Source organism: Nannospalax galili, unplaced genomic scaffold (genome assembly GCF_000622305.1).
Source record: "Nannospalax galili isolate Female #2095 unplaced genomic scaffold, S.galili_v1.0 scaffold918, whole genome shotgun sequence".
NCBI classification, from domain to species: domain Eukaryota; kingdom Metazoa; phylum Chordata; class Mammalia; order Rodentia; family Spalacidae; genus Nannospalax; species Nannospalax galili.
In genome coordinates, this window is record NW_008343216.1 from 4,022,799 (window position 1) to 4,035,056 (window position 12,258).

Here is a 12,258-nt window from a genome sequence, read left to right on the forward strand (position 1 = left end):
CAAGCAAGCAGTTAAACATTGAGTCTATAGGTCAGAGCTGGATATAAATATGGAAGGGCAAATGGGATCAAATAAAACAATACATTCAAAACAATTTTTATTAAATTTTATTGAATTTTTGCTAACTTTATGCAATATATTTTGATCATATTTAGAACCCCTCCCCCTTAATACTCCCTACCTGATTTAATGTACTTTGTTATATATCTTAAAGCCTATCTAGTCAAATTTGGGTCCCCAAATGTCCTTCAGTGGGTCCATCCACTGGAGCCTGGTTAATCTACCCGTAGTCACACCCATAAAGAAAACCTGGCTCTCCCTCACAAAGCAACTCTTGATTGCCCATAGTTCCTCAGCTATGGTTGAGGTTTCTAATCCACTTCTCACCTTCTATGCTGGGATTTTTGTCGGCCTGAGCTTATGTGGGTCCTTGTGTATTCTGTCACCATTGTAGTGAGTTCATATGAGTAACTGACCAGCTGTCTGGAAAACTCTGTTTGCTTGTAGTCATCCATTACTTCTGACTTTCACAATTTTTCCACACCCTCTTCCACAATGATCCTTAAGACTTGGGTGGCAGAGCTTTGATACAGGTGTTCTATTCATGGACAAGAACTCTGCAGTCTTCTTATTGTCTGCTCTTTGGCCAGCTGTGAGTCTCTGTGTTAATCACTATCAGCTGCATGAGGAAGTTTCTATGTAAGAGTTGAGAGAAGCATTAATCTATGTATATAGATTAGTATAAAAATATGTCATTAGTAGTCAGTTTAATACTCTATTTAACAGAATAACAGTAGTAGGCTCTCCCTGTGGCCTGTGACCTGTCTAGTCACATGTTCCTAGGCCTGATATTACTGTTAAATACAGGCTCCATCTGGTGAAGGCTACATTAAATCCAATCAGAGGTGGTTGGTTACTCACAGAGCATTCATGCCACTATGGCAGTAAAAGGCATATCTTGCCAGGCCAGCTGATGTTGTAGCTCCCAGTATTCAAATCTGGGCAACGTTGATGACTACATACATGAGTTTTAGAACAAACAAGGAGAAATCAAGCTGGCACTGACTTCAAGGCTTCATCTCTATTGGCTAGCCTTAATAGTGATGGAAGATGCAATGCCTGCTACCTGAAGAAAAATCTTCAATTTTTAAAGTAATACTCAATATAATCTCTTGATTTCTCTTTCATGGGTGAGAAGAACTATAAAGAGACTGTAACGATTTTGTTTTGAAAGTGGAGCTGTACAGAGAAAGCCATCTTTTTAAGGTAGTCTTTTCCTAAACACATTTATTTTAAGGTTGGCAACTTTATCTTATGTGTTTTATATGGTCAAGAAAGAGAAGCTTCCTCTTTACTCTCAGATTATTGTTTAAGAGAGGTTCTCCCTAGGTAGCCCTCTCTAAACTGTCAAATATAGTGTCTAAATTTGTAAACTTCAAATTTACAATCCTTCTGCCTCAGACTCCTGAGTGCTAGGATTACAAATGTGCACCACCATTCTGGCTTTCATTCTGATTTTAAAAAGTTTTTTATTATTATTTTTATTTTATGTGTATGTAAGTGGACCTGTGTCATGCAATGCCTGTGGAGGTCAGAAGAGGGCATCAGATCCCCTGGAACTGGAGTTACTAGCTGCCATGTAGGTGCTGGGAATTGAACTTGGGTCCTCTGTAAAAGCAGCCAGTGCTCTTAACTACTGAGCCATCTCTCCAGCCACCTCATTCCAATTTCTAAGAATAGCTATAGGAAAAAAAATTCATGCAGGAGCTTAGACTATTATCAACATCCCAGTATATCGTCTAAGAAGAAGGGTCACAAGACTCTCACAAGTAGGCTTGTGAGATGTCCTAGGAGATATTGTAGTTAGTTCACTCAGAATTCCCATAAGCAGATAAATACCTGCATATGTTTCTATAGAAAAAAAACATGTTATATCTATGAATTTGCTTCTTTGCTTATCATTAGAAGAGTGATATCAGAGCCATAGATACACACTGAAATAATAAGTATACAGATGACCAGTGCCATTTTTTGACACTTTCTAGTACAGTCTCTTCAGTCTTTTAAGGATGCACTTTTTGGCAACCCTCCATAATCATGCTATGGTCTGTATTTTAAAACTGCAAATATTTGGGGGTATATGCTATCCAGTTTTTTATATGGAAAATAAAATTTCTGTATTAAAAGTTTTTGGATATGGCAGTGGAAAATGCCTTTAATCCCAGAAGTTGGGAGGCAGAGGCAGGTGAATCTCTGTGAGATGGAGGCTAGCCTGGTCTATATAGAGAGTTCCAGGTGATTTGGGAATTTGCAGAGTCCCTATGTCAAAAAAAATTTGGGAGGGTTATGGGAATGAGGTTTTGTCTTTCAATGAATCATTACTAATTGCAATTTTGTCAAAATAATTTTTCAAAATTCTCATTACCTCTTATTTCATGAGTGCAAATAAGGCTGAACAAATACATTAACAATTCAGTGAATTTTTCCAGTGGTATGTGCATGTTGTTTCTGTTGTTATTTAGTTAGTTTTACTGTGCATTGCTTTAGTGTAACACTAACTCCTTTCTGAGTGGGTTCACTTGTAATCCTGGAGGACCTAGCAAGCTATAAAAAGTTTATCTGCTGCAAGGAAAGGCCATTGTCCTTGTTCTCCTCCCCAGCCACAGACATCCAGTCATTCCTGTAATGTCAGATAACAAGCTTTGACATCATGGAGCTTTCTGTTAGTAGAACTGCTTTTACAAATTCATAGTTCTCCTTTTTCTTTGCATGCACATAACTGTTAATCCAGATCAGGCTCTGTGTTGTCTTAAAAACTTCTAATGCTATAACAATCTCACTCATCAGTGTTTCTGATTCTAAGGAAAGAATTCCTGTTAGGATGTGACATATGTGCAGCATTTCATGTCTGATATTTAACTGCTGTTTACTTGCTCTTTGCATTTCAAATGAATTGGGACATTCTTTTTTCATTGTCTTATTGCTAATGTTCCAAATGCATTATGGGAAAAATTGTCATCTGTAACCGTAAGACAATAGAAAAGTTACAATTCTTATTGAAAAAATGAAAATTCAAAATGAGATTAAAAAATATATTTGTGTAAATAGTTAGAATTAATTCATTAATTTAATGCACTTAAAGTCCCAGTTAATAGATGAAAATGGTACAGTCCCTGCTCCAAAGAGACTTAAGAGTCAGCAGACAGAATGGACACATAAAAGAGTAGGTGTATCAAAATGCCACGTGAGCTAGATGGTATTAGATATAGGGAGGATTTTCAATTCTGCTGTAACAGATTTCCCAGAAAATAAACCACATTATCAGCATAATCATCATTTCCTTTATTAACAAGGTTTTATAAGCAACAGTTCACAATATTTTGTTTCCATATGGTGGTGTACAACTATAATCCCTGTCCTTGGGAGGCCGAAGCAAAAGGATTTTTAGTTCAAGGGCAACCTAGGCTACACAGTGAGATCCTATTTCAGAGAAAAAAAAAAGAAAAACTTAGTTTCTGATCTACTAGAGTATTCTCCTCAAGCTGCTAGCTGATGATCATAACAAAAGTTGGATGTGATTTAGCCATAGGCCCAGGTCTATCCCAGAATCCTCAAATCCTTTGAAGTTACATCATCTTGTCATTGTTCGGCCAGATAATTCTCTCAATATGACTAAACTTATCAACGATCTCTTGCGAGTCAACTCATAACTATGAAAATTACATTTGTAAGTTTGTGCTTTGGGGTGTAATGTAAATTCTCCTGCTATTGGTGTCTATGTAAGATCAACAATTTCACTTTAGATGTCTTCCATACAACTTTTCTTTTAGAGAAGAAATAGAAGGTCACTAAATAATAAAGGAAAATAAGCAAAGTTTCTAAGAATAATAAAAGGAGAAAGGGTGGGGGCTGGAGAGATGGCTCAACAGTTAAGAACACTGGTTGTTCTTGCAGAGGACCTGAGTTCGAATCCCAGCACCCACATGGCAACTAACAACTGTCCATAACTCCAATTCCAGGGGATCCAACAGCCTCTTCTGTCCTCCACGTGCATTGCATGACACAGGTGCACTTACCTACATGCAGGCAATACATGCATACTCATAAAAAGAAATAAAAATAATAAATAATTTTGTTTTTTTTTAAAAGGGAAAGGGTAGAAGAAATACTAAGAGACAATTCATTCATTTTCTCTTATCTTTTGTTGGCTTCCATGAGTACCATGACAAAAGCAACTCATAGAAGAGTTTATTTTGGCACACATTTTCAGAAGGATAAGAGTCCATCATGGCAGGCATGCATGGTGGCAACAGCAGGAAGCTGAGATCTCACAGCTTCAACCAAAAACACAAGGTAGATAGAGGAAACTGGAGGTGGACAAGCCATGAACTCTCAAAGTCCACTCCTGTTGACACACTTCCTCCAGCAAAACTACACTGCCTAAACACTCCAGGAAGCCCCAACTAGAGACAAAGTGTGCAAATATTTGCACCTTTGGGGGATACTTCTCATTCAAACCACCACAGCAGGTGTGTATGCAGGTACAGGTGTGAGCCCCAGGAATCCTTCTGTCCCTAGCACCTGGGTTACAGATCCATGACCCTATGCCCAACTTTTTACATGAGTGCTGGGGATCTGAACTCAGGTCTTCATGTACCAAGCGCTTTACCAATAGAGTCATCTTCCCTAATCTCTGATTTGCCCATTTTTAAAAAACACAAAATATGACATGGTTATTAACTTTGAAATTAATTTAAGAATATAGTTATTGTAAAGTTCCAGAGTCTTGTCTTTCATTTCTTGCCTGTTCCTCAACTTAAAGATTTATGGTACAAGTATAATTGCTCTTGGCAAGCTCATAATAACTTTCTAAAGGCAATCCTACCCCTTTATTTTGATCTTTTGTTAATATTTTTTATTAGCAACAATACCCACATCCTTTAAACATCATCCCTTGGAATATGATTTGAGATTTGCTTTCACACAATTGGTGATTCCTTCACAGTATCCCTTTAAGATTATTTTTTTAACTTAAAAAAATTTTATTGAGAATTTCATACATGCATATAAGGTGTTTTGATCAAATCCATGCCCACTCCCTTCCCTCCAACACCTCTCATATCTCCCTATCACTTTTATGACAACTTCATTTTCTTTCTTTTCTTTCTTTCTTTCTTTCTTTCTTTCTTTCTTTCTTTCGACCTGAGTAACCCAGGCAGATTTTCAATTTCAGATCCTCATTTCTCAGGTTCTTTCTTCATCTTTCTTCCTCTCTCTATTTTTTTAGTGGGGCTTCTTGCTACTCTAACATTCCCCACTCTGAAGAGGTAACACTAAAATCTTTTAGGGATTAGATAAGAGCTCCCAAATACTTTTGACATTTTTGGCCTTTGGAACAGAATATGTTGCTAAGAGGCCCAAGGACATTTTTACTTTTAGCCAAGAAACTGGTTACTTTTGGGGGGAGGTCATTTTTACCCTAACTGCCTAGCCAGTTCCTACCTACTATTCTTATCACAGCATCCTCTGAAGAGGATACTCAAATTACTGATAGAAAATCTGGAAGCAGAGCACTCTGGCTTCTTCCATGCTGAACAGGGACACATGGTGAGGCAATTGTGGTACCCCTTCAGTGGGTCTATCTAAAAGACTGTGAAATTGTATAACTCTTATCTATAGGGAGAAAAGAAAGAATAACCAAAGATTAAAGTGATCAGTGTATTTCTTTAAGAGTTCAAGGGATTACACTTCCCAGACATTACACTTAAGTCCATATAAAATGTTATTTAGACAATTATTTCTCATTGATGATTTTGTTTCTAAGCAGAAAGTGCTGCTCAAATGCAAGACTTCAAATCTTGGTCTGCAATACTGTAGTGTCTACCTGCAGCTAAGGGAGATAACCGGCTGTTGTTCTAAAATCATGGATAAATTTGTTTTCTCCCCCCATCTAGAAGCATTTGACAGGGAACTGACACTGATTCTAGCCACTCCAACAGCTATCAAAGTGCTGAAAACAAATCCCTAGTCCATCACTCTAGAATCCAGCCTTGGAAGACAAAAGAAAAATAAGGAGGAACCCAATAGACAGATGCTTTTGGAAGCTCTCATCAAGAAATCCCAATGGACTCTCATATGAACATTTGAAATTTGCCCTGTTCTGATTTTTTTTCTGGTTCCCTGTCTAGAACTTGTAATGCTAACTGCTCTTGCCTTTACTTCTCCTTCACATCCCTTATTCACCAGTCAAAATTATTTCATAAAATTTATGTGAGTCAATGTCTTGTTCAAGACCCTCTTTTTGTCTTGCTTTGTACCAGGCATTTCTAATTTTTTGAGCCCCACACCACCCCACATTGCTTTGAGAATCTGAATAAAAGCTATGCATTCACTCCAAGAAAATGCACTTAGGTATGCATTGAAAAGTTTCCACACTGTTTAAGCTAGTCACAAGGCAAGCTGTCTTCTCTTGTTCTGTACAACTGTATGACCTTCTCAGCATATTACCAATATGCTAATTCACAAATTTGTACTTTAAGCTAAGATGTTTGACCCATATTCCAGACTCATATGCAACTGCCTACTGGGTTTTTCTCATGTCCCTCAGATGTACAAAATTTAGCATGTTCAAATGGAACTTCTCCTAAATCTCTGCTTCCTTCCTTGTGCTTTGTTATAGCACATAGCACCACCATCATCCAATTAAAGACAGAAAATCCCCTTCATCTCCCTTACCTAATCAACCAGAGCTTCTGATTCTATCTCAGGATGTCTTTTTCAATACCTCAGTTTTTTCTTCATCCTAATGACTGCCAAGTTTGCCTAGACTACCAGTCAATCTCTCTCTGTCTCTCCCTGTCCCTTTCTGTCTCTGTGTCTCTCTGCCCCCCTCTCTCTCTCCCTATCTCCCCCACCCTTCTCTCTCTCAATACTGCAGCTACCTAATTCTCCTACCTCCAGTTGTTTTTTAACTTTTTGGGGAGGCGGGAGAGAAACAACCTACGTGTGGTGGTCAGAGGGCAACTTGTAGTAGTCTGTTCTCTCCTCTATCATGTGAGTCCTGTTAATTTAATTCGGGTTGTCAGGCTTGGCGACAGATTGATTTACCTGCTGAGCCACCTTTCTAGTCCCTGTTTCCAGTTTTTATGGGGAATAGTAGTCTCTATGTCTGTGCAATTGAAAATTTTATCATGAAAATTCCCTCAAAGCTTCACAATAGATTTAGGAAAAAATTCATTAAATATCAGAAAAAAATCCCTGAAACATAGGTACTCAAGGTAGTAGTTGCTTCTGGCTGTTGAATCAAAGTTCAATCCTACTCAACTTAGGTTGAGATTGCATCCTATGAACATACACACTGAAAATATTCCGGTTGAAAACACATTTCACGTAACTTACCCACATTATAGCTTGTGAAACAGTATACAGTAGATATCAATTCATTCCATCAGGATCGTGCAGCTGATTGGGAGCTGCAGCTCACTGCCTCTGCCCAACATCTGGAGTATGCACCCTGATTGAAATTCAAAATGTGACGCACACTTCGCACACCACTTTTGTATCATTGGAAAGTTGAGTAAATCAGGGACATTTGTACCACAGAAACTTATTCTCTCACAGTTCTGGAAGTTGGTATTAGCAGGGCTGGGCACTCTCTGAAGTCTCTAGAGAGTCTTTCTTTGTTCTCTTCTTGCTGCAACAGACATGCTTCAGTTTGTGGCAGTACAACTGCACTCTGCCTCTGTCTTCATGTGGCAATCTGTCTACCTCTCCATTAAAGACACTACTTATATAGGATTAAGTCTCACCCTACTGAATGTTCTTCAGCCTGTTTACATCTATAAGTAGGCTTCTGATCATGGGGTACTGGAAGTAGGCCTTCAGCCTGTCTTTTGGGGACCCAATTCGAGTCATAATATTTAGTGAATAGGAACCAGAAGTTTATGAATCGCTCTTTACATATCCCATATTGTTCTAAGCACTTTATAGAACTTATTTCGTCTTTGTAATAAATCTGCTAAGATTTATTGTCTATTTAACTAATGAAGAGAAAAACTGAGAGGTTAAATACTTTGCCCAATATTACATAATTAGTCATAGACATAATAGGGATTCCAACCCAAGTAGTAAATATTTGTTGTATGACTATGACAATGGAAATTGCTTGTCCGACCTTATAGTAAGTATATGCTGATTAATGAATGAGGAGCCACAAGATTCTTTTGAGGAGTAATTGTTGAATTAAAGAATGAACACTTTAATAGGACTGTCAGAACTGCCTTACACACCTTTCGGTCTCCAGTTTCAATAACCCTGATTCCTTCCTGTCCTGTCAATGCTGTAGCCAGAAAGACCACCTTTTATCTCCTTGAATTATTCTCAGTCACTCCCTATTTTGTCTCTGTTGCCACAGATGCTTAATAAATTGACGGTCCTAATTTCCTTTATTTCTCTAGTTTTTTAATTTGTATGTTAAATTTGGAATCCTTGATGTTTGATCTTGGCTCTCTACAACAAGTGTTGACTTCCTGTTGACCCTGTTTTTCCTTAACTCCAACCTGGTGGAACTGAGCTCCAACCTTGGTTTGTGTTCAGTGTTATTCAGTGGGGTGGGCAGATACTAAGCCAGATGACCAGGCATGGGGCTTGGTCTATGACCTGGAGAAGGCATCAAGAACTGTACAGAGGGATAGACAGTAATTCACCTTCACAATGATTCTCCTGTGAGGAAACAAAATTCATTCAATGAATATTCATCAAAAGAAGCTTGTAAGTTTTTAGGAGATGTGAGACCCTGAAGAACAAGAACAAAGCAGAATCCTGAACTGCATAACGGTCAAAGGCAGGTTACAAAGGGAGTTCAGTTACACAGTGGCTCAGAGGACCTTTTTCCTCATTGGGCTTTAATTGAGTTACCTACATATGCAAGTATTTTTTCCCTCTAGGCATTTTAAGTGTGTAATTTGGCCTCTGACATTTGTACTAGAAATAGCAAAGATTCTCCTTATATTCTTAAAATACAGACAAAACTAGTAAATTATATTAACATGGCATGGTGGCACACACCTTTAATCCCAGCATTTGGGAGGCAGAGGCAGCAGAGGCAGGCAGATATCTGTGAATTCGGAGGACAACCTGGTCTACCTAATGAGTTCCAGGCCAACTGGGACTACAAGGAGACCCTGTCTCAAAAACGAAAAAAGAAAAAAAAAAGAGTTTGTACCTATCACACATGTATTATTTAACTGAAATATTTTGGACAAAGAGTTTGGTTGGCTAAAGAGAGGATTTATGACTGTATTAGTTACTTTCCTCATTGCTGTGATAAAAAGCAATTTAATGAAGAAGAGGTTTATTTTGAGGTCACAGTTTTAGCATACAGTCTACCAGGGTGGAGAAGCATCGTGCCATAAACAGGAGTGGGGCAACTGGTCAGGCAGCAGGGAGAATGCTGGCACCTAGTGCACCTCTTCAAATTCAGTCTGGACCCCCAGGGGAGCCACCCACATTTAGGGAACGTTTCCCCACCTCAATTAGTCTAGTCTAGAATAATCCCTCACAGACATGTCCAGAGGCTTGTCTCCTTGATGATACCTAGCTCCATCACAGGTCTAGAACAATGAGGAAGTCAGCAGTGGACTGGAATCCCTCCTCTCTTGTTCTCTAAGTATTCTCTAACAGTGACAAAAATCTGACTAACATAGCACTATGGTACTATGTCAGGCAATAAAAGTTTTCCATCTTTAAATAGATTAATTTATTATCACAGGCACATACTTAAAATCAATTACTATGAGATGATTTATAAAAAATACAGTGTTTCTTTACTTCACCACCTATTACTCCCAAGCTTCTTATACTTACAATCATTTTCAATTCTTTTGGCTACTTCATCCAACATTTTCACAACACATCTTTCCAAATAACAGGGGCCAGCCCCTGGCTTCTTTTACCAGTTCCGCCTATGTGAAGATTAGTCAAACGTCCTGCTCAACCATGGTTGGCTTTGCTTGGAAGCATGGAGGAAATGATTCCTCTGTGTTGACCCTCCTCTTTGTAGACTGGACACTGGTTCAAGTCCATCTGGTGGGGTCTCCTTGGCCTCCTTGATCAAGAGGACAGGTGACCAACTGCAATTACAGGACATTTTGAGAGATGCTCATAGTCCCCTGGAGCTTAGTTGACTCTGGAGGGCAAGGAGCAAAAACTGTCCTTTATTTCCCTCTGACCAAATTATTATAGTATGTCTGTTAAACATTATTATAGTTAAACATTATTACAGTATGTCTGTTAAACATCCAAGAAGGTTAGTTCCACTAGTCTGGTACTTTTAATTACTGTGTGTCATGTAGATAAATCTTGGGCAAAGACCAATTGTTGTCAGATAAACCTTACCTAGACATATATTTCTTGATCTGCTATATTTAATTTGTCAGTAGATTGTAGGTAATATGGTTCCCTCTGGTTTTCAAAACTAGCTAGGCATTATCTCTCGCATTGGCTCATCCCTCCATCATGGTTTTCCCACTTAAGGTGCCCCCAAATCCCCCTTTTCTCCCTTAATAATACCCTTCTCCTACGGTCCTACCTCTCTTTAGCTCCTTCTTTCCCTTTATCCCCTAGGTTCCTTGTATACCCTTCCCTCTCCCCCTCCCTTAAAATAATCAATTTTTATCCATATCTCCCTTATTAAGGCCCGTTTCCTACTGTTCTTCTCTTTCAGGTTCTTTCTTTTCCTTTACTGCCCTATTTCCTTTCCATTATCCTGGTTCCTGTAATTATTTCTGGATACATACTCACTTATCAGGGTTTGGTTCTAGGATCCACATATGAGGGAGAACATAAGTCCATTTTTTTTTCTGAGTCTGTGTTACTTCACTTAGTGTAACAGTTTTTAGACCCATCCATTTACCTGCAAATTTCATGATTTCATCTTTCTTTACTGCTGAGTAAAGCTCCATCATATAAATGAACCACATTTTAATCATCCACTCATCAATTGAGGGACATTTAGGTTGCTTCCATCTCTTAGCTATTGTGAAAAAAGCAGCAAAAAACATGGATGTATAAGTGTCTCTGCAATAGGATGAGCTCTTTGGGTATATGCCAAGAAGTGGTATAACTGGTTCAAATGGTAGGTCCATTTGTAGTTTTTTAAGAGTTCACACTGCTTTCCATAGGGGTTGAACTATTTTGCAGCCCCACCAGCAGTGGATGAATGTTCCCCTTTCCCCACACCCTCTCCAACATTTGGTATTATTTGTTTTCTTGATCATAGCCAGTCTGACTGGGGTAAGGTGAAATCTTAAAGTGGTTTTAATTTGCATTTCCCTGATTATTAGTGATGTTGAACATCTTTTAAGATGTTTCATAGCCATCTTTACTTCTTCTTTTGAGAACTCTCTATTCAGCTCCTTAGACCATCTTTTAATTGAGTTACTTCTTGTCTTGATTCTCTGTTTTTTGTGTTCATTATATATTCTGGATATTAAACTTCCGTCGGATGTGTCACTGGTGAAAATTTTCTTCCATTCTGTGGGTTTTCTGTTTGCTTCCTTGGTTGTCTCCTTTGATGTGCAAAAGCTTTTTAGTTTAATGAGGTCCCACATGTTAATTCTTGCCCTTGTTTCCTGAGCAATTGATGTCTGGTTTAGAAAATCCTTTCCTGCACCTCTATCTTGTAGATTCTTCCCAATGTTTTCTTCTAACAGTTTCAGAGTTCCAGGCTTCACATTGAGGTCTTTGAGCCATTTGGAATTGACTTTTGTGTAGGGTGAAAGATAGGGGTTTAGTTTCATTCTTCTACAGGAGGAGATCCAGTTTTGCCAGTTCCATTTGCTGAACATGCTGTCTTCCTTCCAGTGAATGTTCTTGGCCCCTTTGTCAAATATCAGGGGGCTGAAATTGCATGTACTCATATTTGGGTCTTTGATTCCATTCCATTGATCTGTGGGTCTATTTTTGTGCCAGTACCATGTTGTTTTTATGACTATAGCTCTGTAATATAGTTTAAAATCTGGTATAGTAATCCACCCAGCATTGCTCTTAGTGGTCAGGGTTGCTTTGGCTATCTGAGGTCTTTTGTGCTTCCATATAAATCTTGGGGTTTTTTTCCAATTCTGTGAAAAATGTCATGGGAATTTTCATTGGCATTGCATTGAATCTATAAATGGATTTTGGCAGGATGGTCATTTTCACACTATTAATTCTTCCAATCTATGAGCATGGGAGGTCCTTCCATCTTCTGATGTCTTCCTC